The sequence below is a fragment of the Syzygium oleosum genome, unplaced genomic scaffold (genome assembly GCF_021117445.2).
Source record: "Syzygium oleosum isolate NSW1041296 unplaced genomic scaffold, Sole_v2.1 Sole_v2.42, whole genome shotgun sequence".
Taxonomy (NCBI): domain Eukaryota; kingdom Viridiplantae; phylum Streptophyta; class Magnoliopsida; order Myrtales; family Myrtaceae; genus Syzygium; species Syzygium oleosum.
The window spans coordinates 2243278-2264638 of record NW_026607526.1 but is presented as its reverse complement, the minus strand read 5'-3'; the positions used below and the strand labels follow the sequence as shown (position 1 = coordinate 2264638).

Genomic DNA, 21361 nt, shown 5'->3' with positions numbered 1-21361 from the left:
GGTTTAATTAGGCTTAATTGTGTGTGGGGTGATTTGTATAGGTCATTAGGACCTAATGAGATAGTTTAATGGTGGATTAAGGCCCAAATAGCCCCATGTTCTGGTACTGTTCATTGAGTACCGAAATTGTGTAATTTTGTCTAAGTGTTTCACTAATTAAGTTCAAGTGCCAATGACTTGGATTTGGACATTTTGGGGACTAATTAGGCTTATTTGAAGCTTAATTAAGTGTATTTGGTTGTTGGGTGATTGGGGTTTGAGATTAGAGCCTAATGAGGATGTTTAATTGTGGTTTAGTGGACAAAATGTGTCCTGCCCTGGTACTGTTCATTCAGTACCGAATTTGTGCAAATTGTCCAAGTTGAGTATTTAGTTGATTCATTGATTAATGGCAAGAATTTAGGCATTCTTGGGGGTTGGTTGGGACTTAAATAAACCTTATTGGATGACCCCATGATTGTGAGATCGACTATCGGAAATTGATTTGTCCAAGTCGGGCCCGAGGCGCATGAAATTGAATTGTAACAAATGCGCGGATTAAATGTTAAAATGGTTGGATTACATTGGGAATAATTTAATCGTGCCGAGAGGGTGTTAGATACATTGACTTGGGGAATAATTGTATTCGGCGTATTCGGCATATCGCCTTGGGTATTGGCATGAATTCCCGAGTGTATAAATTGTATGCCAGGTTGTGATTGATTTGAAATTACGTGTAACAATGTGCATGCCTGAGCTTTGTTCAAACTGTGGCCTACGGGTCATTATATCCATCTGTGGCCTTCGGGTCGGGCCTACGGGTCGATATATTCAAACTGTGGCCTTCGGGTCGGGCCTACGGGTCGTTATATCAAACTGTGGCCTTCGGGTCGTGCCGTCCTGAGGAGTCTTACGCGGGACGATGCCCGGTTCGTCCGGAAGACGACCAACCTGATGCGTTTTACGCGGGCTCTGGTTCGTGAGGAGATCGGTGTTGCGCCTGATGCGTTTTAAGCGGGCTAGAGACACCGGGCCATGAGCGCCTTGGCGCAGGCCGTGAAGTGTTGTTGGCCTTCGGGTCGTGACCTTCGGGTCGATTGATAATATATAAAAATGAGCATTGTGCCAACGTGCATCGTTTGAGCTGATTCATAAGCATGGCAAATGAGTGCCAGTGTATGTGGCTGAGGTGCGTGCCGGTGATTTGTGTGTGAGGCTGACACTAACGAGCATGAGCATGCGTATGGCGCACGTGTGATTGAGTATGATTGCGCCTGTGCCGTGATTATCGTGGTAATATAAAATGCCTAACCTGCAGGGTCAGACAGGTAAGAGATCTAGGCCAGAGGGCCTAGGTCGGAGGTTATTATGAGTGAAATTGCTGTGTGATTGTGTGTCCTGGCAGGAGATTGCATGTTAGCCTAACCTAGGTTTAGGGGGTCATACTCACTGAGATTCGTCTCACGGTTGTGTAAATCGAAACATTTCAGACCCCCAGCCGTAGGATGCCGAGGAGAGCGCCCCTTTTTGGTATATCGCAATTCATCCGGCGGTCATCTAGTGGGCACCCTTGTGGGGACGGACCTGCAGCCATGGTTGAGGAAGCTGAGGAGCCCGAAGTGATATACGATGACCCCTTCTGACTGAGTGGCTGCTGACTGTGTGTTTTCTTGGCTGTTGTATAAATGAATTTCTTAAAAAAAAAAAAAGTTTCCTATGGTAATATCAGTGTACATGTTTTAAGAGGTGTGGTTTGCTGGTTGTGCTACCTTGGCCTCATGTATTTTATTGTCAGGGTGTATATATATATTTATATACGTGCTTCCGTATGTGTTTGATCTCTGATTGGGCGTTGGGTCGGTGGTGCTTCCTGGGAACGTCGCACCATAATCGACCATGACGGGATGTTGCGTTCCATTGGGGTACGGGGTGTGACAGGATGTCGATACTTTACCGTTATGTTATTGATTGCTCGGCAATCAACACACATTCGCCAAGACCCATCCTTCTTTGGCACCAACAAAACAGGAATAGCACATGGGCTAAGAGACTCTTTCACATATCCTTACTTTAGTAATTCGCTAACTTGCTGCTGAAGTTTCTTTGTCTCTTCAGGATTGCTTCGATATGCAGGTCGGTTAGGCAATGGTGCACCAGGAATCAAATCGATTTGATGCTCTATGCCTCGAATCGGTGGTAAACCTCTAGGAAGTTCATCAGGAAAAACATCTTCAAATTCCTACAACAAAGACACGACAGAACTTGGCAAATTGGGGTTAAGTTCGTTAGTAGTAAACAGTGCCTCCTTGTACAAAAGTACAAGTATCAGTCGGTCCAGAATCAAAGCTTTCCTCACTTCGCTCGATTTTGCATAGAAATTCTTTTCTCTCTTTTCTTTTCTCTCTCCTTTTCTCTCGGTTTTTACCACTCTACTCTTATCTTCCTCTCCTTTTACTTGCGTCTCAGAATTTCCACGTAAGCCCTCAGTTTTATCACTTTTTCTCTCTCTCTCAGCCTCATGTTGTAGTTTCAATTGATCTTCATACACCTCAGTATGTGTCATTAGCACCAATGTATATGTCTTCTGATTCATCACCAATGAATATCGGTTAGTGTACCCGTCATGATGTACCTTTCAATCATACTGCCATGGTCTACCAAGTAAAAGATGCCCTGCTTGCATAGGTATAACATCACACATCACCTCATCCTTATATCGCCCTATCTCAAATGGAACTCGGACTTGCTTCGATACTTTTACTTCACCACTATCATTCAACCACTGCAATCTATATGGTCTTGGATGCTTTGTAATCTTTAATCCCAACTTCTCCACCATGGTACAACTTGCTACATTTGTACAACTACCTCCATCAACAATCAAGCTACAAATCTTACCATTCACCAAGCAACTTGTATGGAACAAGTTATCGCGTTACTGGTGATGCTCCTCCTCTTTGACTTGAACACTAAGAGAACGCCTAACCACCATCAATTCACCCTTTGCTGACATCTCAACATCACTACAATCCTCCAATGGTGGCATGTCATCATCCTCTTCCTCCCTCTCACTTTCTGATTCAACATCATCATGTCCAGTCATGATCATCACCCTCCTGTTAGGGCACTGATCTGCCATATGACCCCTGCCCAAACACTTGAAACATTTAATATCACGAGTTTTAGTGTTAGGGTTTTCAGTTTTACCTGAAGCCGGATTTGAACCAACTTTGCCATCCTTTTCCTTCTCCTTCAAAGTTTCAGTCTTGATATTGTTTCCCTTCCAATTCGGCTTTTCGTCTCTCTTCCAATTAGACTTCCAATTCGAGCTTGAACCTCCACCACTCTTGTAATTTCGATCCAACTTCAATTGCCGCTCAACTTTGATGGCTTTGTCCACTAATTCCTCCAATTCAACGTAGTGTTGCAGGTCTACCACCCTTGCTATATCTCGGCTCAAACCACACAAAAATCGTGACATTGTGGCCTCACGGTCTTCCACCACATTAGCATGGATCATAGCAATCTCCATCTCTTTATGGTATTCTTCCACACTCCTATTACCTTGTGTGAGATTTTGCAGCTTATGGAACAAGTCTCTATGGTAATGACTAGGTATAAAGCGTCTCCTCATCACTGCTTTCATCTCATCCCACGTTTCTATTGGTCTTTCACCATTGCGTCTCCTGCTAGTCACAAGTTGATCCCACCAAATTATAGCATAATCAGTGAATTCAACAACTGTAATTTTTACCTTTTTTAGCTCCGAATATCACTGGCAATCAAATACCATCTCCATCCGTTTCTCCCATTCTAGATACGCATCAGGATCATTCTTTCCTTGAAAAGATGGAATCTTCATCTTGATGTTGCCAAACTCATCATCTTCTCGACGTCTAAATCCTCGGCATCCGTTTCTCCTCTCAAACCTGCCATCTCAATCATCTTCTGTATCGGACACATATGCATCATCAAATTGCCGCTGCCATCTAGGTTGTGCCCTAGGCTCCTCTCGCTGATTTTGTGGCCTCCCTCGTGGTGGCTCTCGGTCATCTTCAAGTCTCGTCTCACATCTTGCAACTCGGTTGCTAAGTGCTTCAATTTGTAAACTCAATTGCTAGATGCCTGCTAGAATCGCATCATCCCTTGGATGAGTGCGATCCTCCCTTTGATTCACACTTCCTTGGCCTGAGCTTGACATTTTTTTTTAAATCTGCAAGAAAATGTTAGAGAAAAAAAAAGAAATCTCACTAGTCACTCCCCCACGTTTTCCGCTCAAAGTGTTTGTCACTCCTCTCGTGTTTAACTCAATTTCGGCTTTTTCTTCCCTCAATTAAACTCACACACTCTTGCCTTTTAACTCTCGTTTCCTTCTAGCAAGCTCTTTTTTTTTTTAGACTTGAATCCAGTCTCACAAGCTCCTCACAACAATCGATAAACCACCAAGCAAGATCAAATTTAGCAATATACCGCTCAACTCAGCAATTTAGCAAATTTTCGCTAGATTCGGATTCAGATTCAATTTCTGCTATCGAAATTTTTTTTTTCTATTCGGTCCAACTATCAATGATAAAAAAAAAATGAGTCGTCCTCTTGAATTTTTTTTTTGCTTTTTTTTTGGCTTTTTTTTCTTTGCCTTTTTTTTGGCTTCTCTTTTTTTTTTCTTTGCTTTTTTTGGCTTTTTTTTTGCTTTTTTTTTTCTTTGCTTTTTTTTTTTGACGAACTCAAGTACAATATAAAAAAAACAACTAGGACCGAAAACCCTAAATCAAAATTGAAATCACAGCAAGAACAAATTCAGAACCCTAATTCGATTAATAACGAAACCCTAATTCTATAAACCCTAGATTGATGAATGAAAAGCAGTAAAAGTAGGATAACTAGACCTTGTAGAACCAGCTCTGATACCAGATGATATGAATCTGTGCGGAAGATGATCGTTCTACGAAGATCTGTGAGTTACGAATTGCTGACCTCGACCCCCAATGGAACCTGTGATTGGTAATCTCGGTATGAACGCGTCCTGTTGACGAACCTGTGTCAACCAATCCACGCTATAATGCCACGAACAAGAAAATTCGCGATCTTGCTCGATAAGTTGAACTCTATCGCCACAAGGGAACCTTGATAAGATCTAGTCCTCAAGAGAACTCAAGAAGAAAACTTCTCTATATAAAATTCTGTCTCTTCTCTTAGAAATCTATAAGCAACCTTATATAGGGTGTTAACCCTAATCCTAATCCTACTAGGATTAAAATTACAAAAATAATCTTAATTACTAAAAATTCGTCCAAAAATGGAAAAAGCCTAAAAGTTTTTTCTAAACGACTCCAAATCGCTAAAAAACGTCATCACTCACTACTAAAGTAGTGTGTATTGATCAGCGGCCCGTTTCCAAGCATCTATCCAAATTTGAGCCAATTCGGAATTCGTCAATTTTAAGCTCCTTCGAAATTCGCTGGACCAAGAGTAATCATGTTGCGCCAAGGACCTTCAGAATCTTCAAGTTTCGAATCCAGATTGTCTCCATTCCAAATATCTTGAACCATGATGCCGACAGCTTGTTTGAATTCCTTCGCTCTCGCTCGAGTGATCGGGCCTAGCGGATAGAACAACGGGTCCCTAGCACCTCCTCCTCGATAGGGTTCGATGTCCACATCACTTTCAGTTAGAAAAGAAAGGGCGCGAGTTTAACATTTGGGCTGATACTACCAGACAGAGCAAAAACCACTCCTACTGAACCGCGGATCAACTATTTGAAGTTTCTTTCTACTTAAAGCGCAACATCAAAAACAAAGAAACCAGTTTGTTCTATTGGAGTTTAGCATTGTTGTCCTATAAAACGAACTATGAGTAGCAAACCATCCTGTAACAAAGTCTTGGCCTTTTGCCTGCCAGATCCCGTTTCCCATCCATGTAATGAATCAACCTTTGTAAGAGCATCTTCCCACGCTTTTACTTCCTCGGACCCATATCTTTTTTTGAGCTTGTGCTTCTTTAGGGCGTCGCGGTACAGAGGGGTTTCGAGCATAACATCACGAGGTTCCACGTCGTAGAATATGGGGATGATCATTTTCCCACCACCCGATTTCGCCTTGCTCTCCACCATTGCCGCAAGCTCGACGAGACGCCAGAAGCTGGAAGCGTAGTTTTTGGAGAAGATGGGGATGCAGATCTTGGCGTTGCCGATCACTCTCAGACGCTTTTGGGCAATTACTCCACCGTGTTCAAGCCCTTCGTCGCTTCTGAAGACGCGGATTCCGGCATCAACCAAGCTCTGGTACAGGAAGTCCACGAATACAGAGCGAGTGTCGGATCCCCTGAAACTCAAGAACACATCGTAGCAGTGGTCGCTGCTACCCCAGGCGGCGTCTCCGCCCATCTCTGCTGCTGCATCTGCTGAGTCCTCCTCCGCCTTCTTCATTGCAAGGATGAGAACGAGGAGGATGGCAAGCGCTCTGGGATTTGCCCTGATCGCCTCTTGTTTGGTAAAGTCAAATCTTTTGAGATATTTCCCTTCGTAATCGAATCCTCGATCTACATATAGATAGTCTCTCTCTCTCTCTCTCCTGCCTCATTTGTTCAATTTTCTCTCAAGTTGGTCGTGGTCCCCGCTGACATCCATGTGACATCCGACGTGGAAATGAGCTCTCAAAAAAATATTATAGAACAAAACTTATTGCTTCTATCAATATAAAAAAACAGAGAATATGGAGAAATAGAAAGGAATAGGCTAAGGGTGCATTTGATAACCATTCTGTTCTCGAAAATAATTTCTGGTCAGAAATAATTTTTTTTATTCTATTCTCGAAAATTATGTTTTAAGCATTTAAAGGCGTTTGATAACGGCCCAAAATTTCCATTCCTAGAATAGAAAAAAAAATAGAAATGCGTTTAATAACGGTACAAAATTTCTTTTTATTAATAATATTTTTAAATATTTTAATATGTCTTTCTTTTTTTCTTTGTTTTTCTTTTCTTTATTTCTTCTTCTCCCTTTTGACCATGGCCGGGTCGCCAGCGAGGGCAAGGGCTGGACTCTCGCGGCCTAGGCGAGGGTGGCCCTCGCCGGATCTGGTGAGGGCGGCCACGATAATCCAGCCCTCACCAGATCCAGCGAGGGTGGCCCTCGCCCAGGCCGCGAGCTTCGAGGGCGGCCTTCGCCGGCTCGAGCGAGAACTGGAAAAGGCCAGCAAGGGCGACCCTCGCCCAAGCCGCAAGGGTCCAACCCTCGCCTGCGACGGCCGCGACGCCATCACCGGCCTTGGTCTGTGGCCGGTCGTCAGTGGCCGGCGAGGAAAGAAGAGAAAGAAAAAAAATTATCTTCTATTTCTAATTCTTGTTCCCAGAATCAAGAAGCAACTTATTTATTTATTTTTTATTCTGCTCTAAAACTGATTCTGAGAACAAATTTGTACCCAAGAACAAAAAATTTATCAAATGGATTTCTGTTCTTTTTTTGTTGCACGGAACAAAAGAATAGAATCAGTCATTATTTAGCAAGTAACCAAACTCACCCCAAATGAAACTAAGAGAGGGAGGAGCACGTTGGTGGAACACTTGGAAGTTGGAGTCGTAGCCTCAGCAGTACCACCGCTGGCGTCTAGGATCCCAGCACCGTCGCAGTCGCCTCTGCCCATCGCAAGCACACATACTCTCTATCTCTTTGCTGTGCTAGAATCTAGCACCGCATGGATCATGTCGAATCTTTCTCTCTCTGAAACTTGGTAAATTGTTCTTGCTCACTCAAAACACTCACAGTGATATTCGACATACATCAAAATCCTCTTTTATCTTACAAAATCTGCGAATGTATAATAAACAAGAAACGGGGGACATTAGCTGTAACACAAGATTTTACATGTTTGGAAGAGCTTCTTTTTTTTTAATGGTACTATTAGCTTTCATTGACTAAATATAAAAATACCGGTTGACAACATCTTTCAACGGTAAATCTCTTTCGTTGGCGATGCATTCTAAAAGAGAGTTTGTAGGAAAAACTTAATCTTAGGTTATGTCTTGAGTTGCCCCATAAAATACTCTATAAGTTCTTGATCCATAGCCTTCTTTCAGGAAAAATGACACAAATGATCTATGAACTTTACCCCAATGTGCAATGTCGCCCTTGAACTTTTAACTTGTTCAATGCGGTCCCTAATTTTTGTTAAATGTTCGATCTAATCCATATATTATACAAAAACATCCAATTTTATCCTTTCATTAATTCAAGTTAACGGAATTTGCTCATTTGGTTTCCAATCTGACAAGTTCGAACGGTGTGCAAAAAATAAAGTTACACATGAATTATCAACATAAGATATTCAACTCAAATCAAGATATAATAATCTATCTCATCAAATTGAACAAATTAAAAATATTATTATATTCTAATTTAAGTTGATTATCTTACATGAATAATCACGTATGACGCTTTTTTTTTTACAATTCAAACGTACCGGATTAGAAACCAAATCAATAAATTCCGTGAACTTGAATTAATGGAAGGATAATATTGGATGTTTTCATAAAATTTAAGGACTAGATTGAACATTCATAAAACATTAGGGATCGCATTAAACAAATTAAAAGTTAAAGGACGATATTGCACATTAGGCCAAAGTTAAATGACCACATTGAACAAATTAAAAGTTTAGGAATGATATTGCACCTTGGGCCAAAGTTAATTGATCATTTGTGTCATTTTCCTCACTTTTTACACCGAATTTTCCTATGCAATTCAAGGGCCAAATTTGGCTATCTTCAATTGCATTCGAACATATAGAAATTGCCAAAATCTCGTGGGCAATGTGTTCAGGAAAATGCTCAGAGATTGCATCATAACTTTCCAGCTTCTCCAATGGACTCCATTTTTGCCTTCTACAGAGGACCACTAGTAATTCGCAATCTTCTTTTCAATCATTCCACATACAGATATTGGTACTTTGAAACAAAACATAGCTTAACTTGGGATGGCACTCCTAAATATCCTCCTGCACCTTGTAAAAGCGGTACTCCGGGAGTTTCTGCAACATTCATCTGATGACTCTCTAGACAAACCTTACTCAACGGAACCCTGGATTTGTTTAGGTTGGTTGCTTGTGCAGACGCATAACAATGTTGATTCAAAATGTTCAACAGCTCCTAACATTCTCAGATAGATCTCTCAAGGAAGAAGATCAGGTCATCAGCAAACAATAAGTGGGACAAAACAGGGCATTCCGAGGTCAATCTTATTCCTTTGAGCCAACCTATGATTAAGATTGATAGGGATTCTGCAACTAGGATAAACAGATGAGTAGAGAATGGATCTTCTTGTCGTGAACCTCGCAATGTATGAAATACGGGAGTAGTTCTCCATTTAACTCGATGCTGAAAGAAACACTAGAACCAGTCACGCAATGCATGGTCCAGTAGAACCATATAGAGCAGAATCCTAGCTTCATCCAATAAGCCCTTGCAAAATCACCACCAACTTTTGCACAATCCAAGATAAGAAACCTTGTGTTTGGCATGCTCTTAAAATCTCTGGCGTCAAAGTTGAGGTGGTCTGTCCCCTATAATGTAAAAAGTATTAAGTGGAGAAAAAATGAGACCAAGCTAAATAAGTCAACGTTAAAAGAGAGGACAATTTCTCAACACTCCAAGGCTCGAGAACAGGGTAAGGCACGCATTCCGCCATAGAATTGCACAAGTTACTGTACCTTCTCTGTTTTCCAGGCCAATTCCAAATTGCATAACCTGCCTGGCGTTCCTGGATATAGATCATCCTCTTTTCGTATGATTCGTTGGCCAAACTCCCTTAACAGCCTGTGCATCCCTAGTTCATTATCTTTTCCAATTTTTAGCAAGGACATGGCATGGAGTGCATCGACTCCATCAGAGGGGGGAAAATTGGGATTATGCCACACAAATGAAGCAATTCGACAATCCACATCAGCAGGGAGGCATGCAATATCAAGAAATATCTCTCTTTGCTCTTTGCTCAATTCATCACAACTAGCCATCCAAATCTTTTCAATATACGAGCCAGATAACAAAATTAGCTCCTTAAGTGCAGTCCATTCTTCTACTACTTTTCTGGACAAGAGGGAACCAATTACTTCGATAAGTAATGGGATCCCATTCATAGAGTTGATTAAACCTGTTGCAATTTTATCAAAATCTGGAATTGGAAGATTTCTTCGCAGTGCATGCTTTTTGAAAAGCTCAAGAGCTTGATCATTATTCGTCAAGTTGATACCATAAACATGACCCAACCCTCGAGATATGAAATCTGGAAGAACAGATTTGATACCAGTGGTGATGACGCCGAAGCGCGAAAGAAATTAGGCTAAACAGAAGAATCGAAGCGATAATGAGGAACAAATTGTTCTCTCAATCGATTAACAATCAAAATATCCAAAGTCTGCTCAAACGAAACCCTAAAACAAGCTTATATATATCCCCAAACCTAACCCTACTAGGATTAATAAACATTAAAACGCAAAATTACGAAACTGCCCTTTACTAAATTAACCTATAAAAATACTAAAATAATAGAAAAACCTATCTAAACGACCCCAAATCGCGAAAATCCATCGTTAGTCACAGCCAATGGCAGTGAGTATTGATCAGCACGCCGTTTCGCTTCAGCCGACCAAATTTGAGCTCAATCCGAGATCGTTGACTTCAAGCCCGTCGGTTCGTCTAGTCACATAACGGGTCCACCGGTCCCCTAAGTGCATCATCCTCCCTTGCTAGAGAAAGATTCATCCTCGAATCTGCTTCGTCTTCATTGTCGTCAATCTCTTCAGGATCTTCTTCCTCTTTAGCGTAGTAAGGTGACAAATCTGCTACATTAAAAGTTCCGGATACATTATACTTACCCAGCAAATCGATCTTGTTGGCATTGTCACTAATTCGCTCCAAAACTCTGAAGGGTCCATCAGCTCTAGGTTGAAACTTGCAAGACCTACCCGCTGGAAATCGTTCTTTCCTAAGGTGAATCCAAACTAGATCACCTTCCTTGAAGACGACTCTTTTCCTGCGTATATCCACGCGCTGCTTATACTTCATGTTCTGCCTGTTGATCTGATTATGGACCTAGGAATGTAGCTCTTTGATATGTTTTGCATGTTCTTCAGCTTCCGAACTAAATTGCTTGAGAACTGGTATCGGTGTGAGATCCAATAGAGTAATTGGATTACGCCCATAAACCACCTCAAAAGGAGTCTTGCCTGTAGTTCGGTTCTCAGATCTGTTATATGCAAATTCTACCTAAGGCAATGCCAAGTCCCACTGTCACGGATTATCTCCAATCAAACTCCGCAGCAAATTCCCTAAGCTTCGATTGACAACTTCTGTCTGACCATCAGTCTGAGGATGATGAGAGGAACTAAACTTCAAACTTGTGCCTATGTACCTCCAAAGAGTGCGCCAGAAGTGACTCACAAACTTCACATCACGATCTGAGGTTATGGACTTAGGAATTCCATGTAGTTTAACAATCTCCTGCAGAAACAATCGAGCAACCTGTGAAGCATCATAGGACTTGCTACACGGGACAAAGTAGGCCATCTTCGAGAACCTATCGACAATCACCATTATTGAATTCTTACTCCGCTGTGTTCTTGGTAAACCCAAGACAAAATCAAGACTGACATCCTCCCACGGTGCAACTGGAACAGGTAGAGGCATATACAGTCCAGCATTAGTACTCTTGGTCTTTGCCACATGACATACCCTGCACCTCTCTATAAAACGCGTCACGTCATTCTCCATCCGAGGCCAATAAAAATGTTCACTCAACAAGGCCTTTGTCTTATCCACGCCAAAGTGCCCAGCTAAACCGTCTGCATGTCCCTCAACAATAATAGATTTCCTTAAAGAATATTGAGGAACGCACAATCTGTTACCTTTAAATAGGTAACCCTCCACGATCTGAAATTGCTGAAAAGGCTCCGTTTTGCTCTTTCTCCAGATATATCCAAAATGAGGATCATCAACATATAAATCTTTAAAAGCATCAAAGCCTACAACTTTTACCTGCATTGTAGACAGCAAAGAGTGTTTTCTGCTCAATGCATCTATCACACTATTTAGCACTCCCGCTTTATGCTTGATGGAAAAACTGAAAACTTGAAGGAACTCCACCTACTTCGCATGCCTTGCATTCAATTTGTGCTGCCCATTGATGTATTTCAAGGCTTCATGATCAGAAAATAAGATAAACTCTTTCGAAATAAGACAATGCCTCTAATGCTCCAAACTCCTCACAATAGCATAAAATTCTTTATCATAAGTTGAATACTTCCTTTTCGCCTCATTCAACTTCTCACTAAAGAACGCTACAGGTTTACATTTTTGACTCAGGACACCCCCAATACCAACACCTGAAGCATCACAATGCACCTCAAAAATCTCATTAAAGTCAGGAAGCATGAGAACAGGTGCTGTAGTCACCTTCTTCTTTAATAATTGAAAGGCAGATTCTACCTCCTTAGTCCACACTAATTTACTTCCTTTCAGATAATCCATCAGAGGTGCAATAATAGTACTGAAATCCCGAACAAATCTCCGATAAAAAGACGCAAGCCCATGAAAGCTACGTACCTCATGAATATTTTTCGGAATCTCCCAATTTGTAATAGCCTCAACCTTAGCTGGGTCCATCTGAATGCCCTCCTTGGTTTGTAACGCCTCCACCTCGGGGTCATTAATGTGACGTCCCATTCATTGTTATCTTTTTAATAAGCACAAGTAGAAACGTAAACTCGGAACAATCACATTCAGAACAACAGCGGAATTTAGACAAGCAGCATCATGAGCAAACCTTATGTTTACAGTACATGCAAACATATTTTAACAAGCCCTTCAGGCCATGGCAAACAACACATATTTCACATGCATATTCTAGAGGCACATCCGTTCCTAGCCGACTATGAATAGCAAAACTCGGCTTGGGTGATCCTATCTCCTCTACTTCGTCTTCTCGCTTCTAACTCCATCCACATCTCCTCCCCGCTTCCCGTCTGCATGACCGATCTACACCCCATCCGTGGCATGCCCTGGAGCCGGCCTGCCTACACCGCCAAAAGGTCCATTGAACCCACGTAGGGGTCCAACCCATTCTTCGTCAGTGTAGCCATGCCATGCTACGTACGGGTGAGGCACCAAGTCCGTTAGGCTCTCATCGACCATCACATACGTCGTGATCCGGCGGTAGGCTTGGCCTTCTCGGGCATCTATCACGGTGAGCACTTCGGCTCTCATTTGCATGGGATTGCCGAACCGGGTCGGGGAGACGCCATTCTTCGGACCTGAAAAGGAAATAACGGGGGATGAGTCGGGGAGACTCAGCAAGTAAACCTACTAATATCAAGCGAGGATGAGGGGATCGCCGTTAGCACAAGTCGGCCCTTATCGCACCCGCATCGATGGCAGATCAATAGCAAAGTTCATACAAGAAAACATCAAGCATGGCTATAACATGTGCACCTTGCCATTCAAGTCTCAGTTCTATCTCCAAAACAAACGTCAAACACGAAACATGATTAAATCGAGAAATGAACCAACTACAACCAACCAAACGACCGAGAAACGGTCCAAGAAAACCGTGTCACAACATATCACAACTTCCTTTCCCGATATTAAGAAGTTTACTTACTCTATGAAATAAAACTAGAACAAGAAAGGAACACAGGAGTCTCGGCGAATCTCGGGCTTGAACATGAACACACGGGCCTTGGATGTGGCTTCCTATTGACCGAACAACAAGGAGAGACACGGGCTAGTCGGTGAGCTCTCTCTCTCTTTTTCTCTTTCTTGATATGAACAAGAAGCAAGGAAGTAAGAGAGAAGGGTGGCCGAGTGTGTGAGGAGAGAGTGGTGTGAGAATGGCGTGAGAGAGAGGGGAGGGCTTCACGTGGGGTTCTTTCTCTCTTCCTATATATATAGACATTCTTACTTGGTCATCACTCAAGGCCATTAATACATGTCATGATGATGGTGCCTCCAAAGTCCAACTAATTAAGGCTTGTCATCATGAAGGGGGCTTCTAAGTCAAGGGCCATTAATACTAGTCATGATGAACCTTAATAAAGGAAGCTTGAAGGAGAAGCTTTGACCATGTCAAAGCCTTATCTTCTAGTTTCTTCCCAACAAAACAAACGCGGAGCCTATTTTGGCCTACTAGAAATGTCGGTTTGGCTCACAATAACTCAGCACCATCGGGTTGCACAATAACAACTAATCGACATTTAAGTCGCAAACCCGCATCATAATCAATTCCATAATTTCCGAGGGTTTTCCACGACAAAACATGCATAATAATCTCGTTCAACCCGAGGTTCAGTGCAGGAATGTCCTCAAATATCACCAAAAGACATCGAGTCGAGATTCCAACGTTCTCATATAGAAAATGATGAATCTTTGAAATCTGACAAAACCGGACAGCTTTGTACTGTTCACGAAATCGGACTTGAAAACATAGTAAATGGACTCCGAAAATTCTAAAATTTGAATATGTCATAAACAAGGCCTTAACAAACATTTCTCATGAAGAACACAAAATCAGAATCTTTCTGTAAACACAATTTTTAGTAGCTCAAAGACAGACTAAAAACAGTTCGCTGGAACAGAATTCTTGTTTCTCAAAGTAAGCTCTTTCTAGAATCCAAATCATCTCAAAAAATTCCGAAATTTATATATGTTATAGAAAAACGATGTTCTCAACAACTTTTATCAAGGAAACTTTTCCAAAATCGGCCCAGAAAAGCTTGTAGAAAATTAAGAAAGTGTGAACATCACCGAAATACCCATTCTGGGCAGTTTTACATGGTCCGGAAATTAGGCTGTCGTACTACTCATATCAAGTCCAAAAATTCTGAAATTAAAGTATGTAAAACTTCAAGATGTTTGGAGAAACTTTCAAGAAGGAAGTATTTGAGAAATTCAGATCACAAAAGTCTCCACAAAAATAAGAAAATGAAGGGGTACAAAAGATCCGAAACTGGGTTTTCCAGAACAAGAGTAAAAATTGGTTCCAATTGAAAAACTACTAAACTTAAACCATAGCCATTTCACAGGGACTGAAATTGAGGATGTTACATGGTTACTATATATATCCCAAAAAGGTCACACGATTAGTCATGAAGTGACACTTCCTGATATTAGCATATAATTTCTGCTCCCTCAATGTCTTGAACACCCTTCTCAAATGCTGCAAGTGTTGATCAGTCAATGCACTATAAACCAAAATATCATCGAAATATATGACGACAGACTGGCCAATAAAAGGACGAAACACCTGATTCATCAGTCTCATAAAGGTGCTCGGCGCGTTAGATAACCCGAAAGGCATCACCATCCACTCATACAAACCATCTCGAGTTTTAAAAGCGATCTTCCACTCATCTCCAGGATGCACCCTAATCTGATGATATCCACTCGTCAAGTCTATCTTCGAAAAGATAGTCGATCCATACAGCTGATCAATTAAATCATCAAATCTCGGGATAGGAAAGCGATACCTGATCGTGATCTTGTTGATAGCTCTGCTATCCATGCACATTCTCCATGACCCGTCTTTCTTAGGAACCAACAAAGCTGGCACTGCACAAGGGCTCATGCTCTCTCGAATTGCACCCTTTTCTAATAGTTCTTGCACTCGCCTTTGCATCTCCTCATGCTCCTTAGGATTCATTCTGTAAGCTGCCTTATTAGGAATAGCAGCTCCTGGAACGAGATCTATATAATGCTGAATGTCCCTCATGGGTGGCAATCCATGTGGCAATTCCTCTGGTACAACATCAACAAACTCCTCAAGTATAGGCAGAACTTGAGTTGAAATTTCTGGACTATCAAGATTCTGTTCCATGACTACAATAACAAAAAGCTTTGGGGCATTCACCGCCTCCTCCTGGAACTCTTATTTGGAAAGCAATTACTTTTCCCTTCTTTTCTCAAATCTGAAGGACCCAGAATAATGGTCCAACCATCCTTCTTGAAGGCGTACATATTTTTGAATCCGTCATACTGTGTTTTCCTGTCAAACTGCCAAGGTCTTCCTAACAGAATATGACAAGCATCCATTAGAACTACGTCACTCCACGCTTCATCAGTATATTTCTTCCCAATCGAGAACTGCACTAAACACCTCTTGCTCACTTTTACCTCATTCCCCTTCCTAAGCCATGACAGCTTATATGGTTGAAGATGTTTGACAGTTTTCAAACCCAACTTTTCTACCATAGTGGTAGATGTCATATTCTCGCAAATTCCCCCATCAATTATCATACTACACTCCTTTCCCCCACTAGTGCACTTAGTATGAAAGATATTATGCCTGAGCCACGATTCATCATCTACCTCAGCAATATTTAAAACCCGACGCACAACTAAAGACTCACCAGAATCGGCATAGATAATGTCCTCCTGATCCCGATCCGCATCTTCTTGCTCTCCATTAGATTTATCATAAGTTGGGTCTTCATCAAAAGTTGGATTATCTACAAGTGTCACAAACTGTCGGTTCGGACAATCAGCAGCAAAATGCTCGAGTCTTTGACACTTGAAACATCGCTTGCCTACAGCTCCTCCCCTGCTAGATCCAGCACTACCCTGCTTTCCTTTTGTTGTAGATTTTGAACCAACGCCCTTAACTGCCGCCGGGGCTGTAAAACTCCCTGCTTTCCCTCGGGACTCTTTATCTGACCACTTGGAACTGCTGTCTGACCACTTAGAACCACTACTAGACCACTTGGACTTACTGCTCTTTCTTTTAAACTGCCCCTCCACCTTTAGGGCTAGTCTGCACACATCCTCATATGTCCAATACTGCTGTAGTTGGACTAAATCAGAGATCTCATATCGTAGCCCTGCCAGATATCGAGCAATCATCTGCTCGTCTTCCTTCGCCACATCATAACACATCCGCAAGCGATCAAATTCTTCTGTAAATTCCTCAACTGTTTTATCACCTTACTTGATGTTATGATACTCGATAAACGCCTCTTGCCTATAATGGGTAGGCAAAAAAAAAATTTGCAACAACTTTTTCATCTTCTCCCAGCGATCCACCTTCGGCTTCCCCTCTCTAGCGCGTTGCTTTTTCACGTGTTCCCACCAAATCGAAACATGTTTTCGTAGCCTAATAGCCACTAACTTCACTTTTTGCCCCTCAGTTAGGTCTTTAAGATCAAAAATCCATTCTACCGTATGTAACCAATCAATAAACTCATCAGGATGAGCCTTACCATTAAACTCGGGAATCTCAATCTTCATCCCCAAATTTTGAGAAGAGCGCTGATTTCCGGGTCTTACTCCTTGATTCTGCCCCTGGTTCAGAACCCCAAAAGGGTTTACGTCCTCCTCTTCATCATCGGATGGATCCTCAGATTCTGCTTCTTTTTCGGATTGAGCGTCAAGCCCTGCCTCCGCAAGACGTCGCTCCAAATCCTGGATTCGCTTTCTCTGTTCCTGAATTTCTATATCTCGCAAGTCTCTCAGACACGGTTGTTCATCTGCATCAGGAACGACTCCACGCCCCCGGCCTCCACGAGCGTGCTATCGTTGACCACCTCGATTCTATTCAGCCATTGATTCAGGTAACCTATGCTTTGATACCAATTGATGCCGAATTGTGAAAGAAATTAGGCTAAACAGAAGAATCGAAACGATAACGAGGAACAAACTGCTTTCTCAATCGATTAACAATCAAAATATCCAAAGTCTGCTCAAACGAAACCCTAAAACAAGCTTATATATCCCCAAACCTAACCCTACTAGGATTACTAAACATCAAAACGCAAAATTACGAAACTGCCCTTTACTAAATTAACCCATAAAAAAATACTAAAATAATAGAAAAACCCATCTAAACGACCTCGATTCGCGAAAATCCATCGTTAGTCACAGCCAACGGCTGAGTATTGATAGGCACGCCATTTCGCTTCAGCCGACCAAATTTGAGCTCAATCCAAGATCGTTGACTTCGAGCCCGTCGGTTCGTCTAGTCGCATAACAGGTCCGCCGGTCCCCTAGGTGCATCAGGTGACAATTATCCTAGATCCACAATCAAACCAATCAAGCTTCTCCCCAACAATTTTGTGGAGATGTGACCGTACCTCCACATCATCAAGAACAATTAGGACTTTCATATTCCGTAATATTCCTTTAAAAAAGTCGATTCCTTTCGCAACTTGATCAACCTCGTAATCTTGTTTTCGGATATCAGACATCAACATGCTTTGCAAAAGCCGAACACCTCCAAATTGTTTCGTTGTTGTCCAAATATCTGCAAGGAAACTACAACTGTCGAACTGAGAGGAAATTTGCTCATAAATGACCTTGGCAAGAGTCGTCTTGCCGACCCCAGCCTACCCCAAGATTCCAACTATTCGTACATCACTGACTTCTAAATCAAGTAAGTCCATCATGTCCTCCACTTGTTTGTCAATTCCCACTAGTTCTTTTTCTTCATCTTTCTTTAGAACCACCTACAAGAGCAAATAAATTGTAAACAAGAAAGCTGCTGCGGAAAATGAAAAAGTGTAACAATTGGATTTAGTTTTCCTTTTATATCTTGCTGCGCCTCAGAAACAACACAGAAAACCCACCAATCATATCCAAGTAACTGATCCTACCTATGTTGATACAAACAACACTTCAACTGTTCAACAAGTTAGGATATAGCATTAATTGGAAGGTAATCAACCTTCGGATGATTATACTCTATTTGCAATAATGTCCCAATCTCTCTAGAGATACAAAATTCATAAAAAATGATGGCTGATTACTTCCATAACTGGACCTCTAAGGTGAGGTTGTTTGCCATGCCATGGACACTACTATATATAAGACTAGGCAAAAGTACACCACAAGTGCCATAACTTGTGTACGGCGATCACTTTGGTGCCATAACTTTTTTTCGGATCACTTTGGTGTCAACTTTTTTGAAAAACGATCATTTTAGTGCCAATGCTGACGTGGCTCGTCGGAAATCCGATGTGGCGCTGACGCGGCTCGCCGGAGAGGTCCGCGGCTCGCCGGAGAGGTCCAGTCAGCATTAAAAACCAAAAAACGACGCCGTTTAGCCCGCTGACGTGTACTTTTTTTTTAAAAAAATTATATTATATTATATTAAATATAAAAAAAGGGTGTGCAGCAGCGGCGAGGCTCCCTCGCCGCTACTGCTGCCAAGCCACCATCGCCGAGAAGGCCCGGCGGTGGTGGGCGCAGTGGGTCGGCGAGGGTCGCCGGCCTTTGGCCGGGGCCTAGCGACCCTCGCCTCTCCGTCTCCTAGGTCGCGACGGCGAGGTCTCACCTCGCCCAGCGAAGGCGAGGTCGCGCCTCGCCGTCGCGAGCGAAGCCGACCTCGCCGTCGCCTGGTTTGCGACGGCGAGGCCGACCTCACCGTCGCCTGGGTCGCAACGGCGAGGCGCGGCCTCGCTTTGCTGGGCGAGGCGAGACCTCGCCGTCACGACCCAGGCGACGGCGAGGTCTCGCTTCGCCCAGCGAAGGCGAGGCCGCGCCGTCACGACCCAGGCGACGGCGAGGTCTCGCCTCGCCCAGCAAAGGCGAGGCCGCGCCTCGCCGTCACCTGGGTCGCGACAGCGAGGTCTCGCCTCGCCGGATCCGGCCCTCGCCGACCACTGCGCCCACCACCGCCGGCCCTTCCTAGCGGTGGTGGGTTGGCGGCAGCAGCGGCGAGGGCTCCCTCGCCGCTCCTGCACACCCTTTTTTTTTTAAATTAGTTTAATTATTATTATTTTTCTAAAAGTTAAAAAATTCGAAAAAAAGCCACATAATTTTCACATGTACAAGTCAGATCATTTTTTTAAAATATAAATGCCAAGTCAGCTTTCTGGCCGAAATTTTTGCCGGAGTCACTAAAGTGATCTATTGTCCTCCGACTTGGCACTAAAGTGATCCGAAAAAGAGTTATGGCACCAAAGTGATCGTCGTACACAAATTATGGCACTTGTGGTGTACTTTTGCCTATAAGACTAGCATGTTGAGTCTTACATCTCATACTTAAGGTGAACTCTAGCAAGGAAATATATTCAAGCAGTTTCTGTTATCAACTACTGATAAGTAGAAATGAGAGTCCCACATGAGTTTATTCACATGCACACGGTTTACCTTCAGCTTGACCGTGATTGCTTCAACGAGTTTTCTCATGTCGTCAATCGAGCTGCCACAGAAGTAAACCGTTTCAGTTAGAAAAGAAAGGGCACGAGTTTGACAGTGGGGGCTGATACTATATGACAAAGCAATAACCACTCCTGTTGAACTGCGGAACAACCATTTGAAGTTTATTTCTACTTAAAGCGCAACATCAAAAAACGAAGTGATCAGTTGTTTCCATTGGAGTTTGGCGTTGCTATACTAGAAAGCGATTTATGAGTTGCAAACCATCCTGTGATAAAGTCTGGGCCTTTTACCTGCGAGATCTCGTGCGATTTATGAGTTGCAAACCATCTTGTGATAAAGTCTGGGCCTTTTACCTGCGAGATCTCGTGTACCATCCAGGTAATGAAGCAACCTCTTTAAGAGCATCTGCCCACGCTTTTACTTTCTTGCACCCGTATCTCTTCTCGTGCACCGATAGGTTGTTGCGGCACTGAAGGGTTTCAAGGCTAACAACACGAGGTTCCACGTCCTGGAATATGGGGATGATCGTTTTCCCACCACCCGATTTGGCCTTGCTGTCAGTAGGGGTGTCAATGGGTCGGGTCGGGTTTTCATTATACCTGACCTGACCCGAAACAATGAATATATGTGCTTGGCCGGACCCGAAACAAGACCCAAACATGATATATCCGCACAATTGGGTCGGGTTCGGGTCGGGTTCATGTTTAGAGGTTTGCTATCCTCTTGAAAGAATTGCTCCTCACATTTCATGCGCGACCATACTGCTAAATTTGTTCCCAAATGTGGTACTTTTGCATCATTTGTCTGTTAGGGTGCAGTCCTAAACTCTGCTTTTATATTTACTTTCCAGCTCTAAAACAGAGGTTGTCTTGGGAGATTTCGGTCCCTCATTTCGGCAGATGTTTCGTAACATGAAGTAAAGCAGCATTCCGAGTTCGATTTGGCAAAAACCGATTCTTCTGCTGTAGATCCTTTTCTCTCGGGGAAATCTACGCTTGACAGGAGAAAACAAAATGAATCTCTTCATGTATGAGGCGGGTCATGTCTTTGTAGTTTAAAATGAAGTGATGATGCTCTTGCCTGCTCAAACGAAAGGGTTTGTCGAATGTCATGTCATGGCTTATGGCTTACATCCTTCCACCTAACATGTTAAAAATCTCAAACCATGCTAAGTTTTAGAAGATGATCGAAACCAAGCAATAATGCCAATTTCAGACTAATCATTTCTTGCGGTCGATTCATTTTCTCA

General features: G+C 42.6%; 1 pseudogene; it reads right to left on the bottom strand.

Annotated features, from left to right (window-relative positions):
• LOC115694144 (disease resistance protein RPV1-like) overlaps positions 1 to 20188 on the bottom strand; it is a 28962-nt pseudogene extending 8774 nt beyond the window's left edge.
• Positions 20189 to 21361: the final 1173 nt, after the last annotated feature.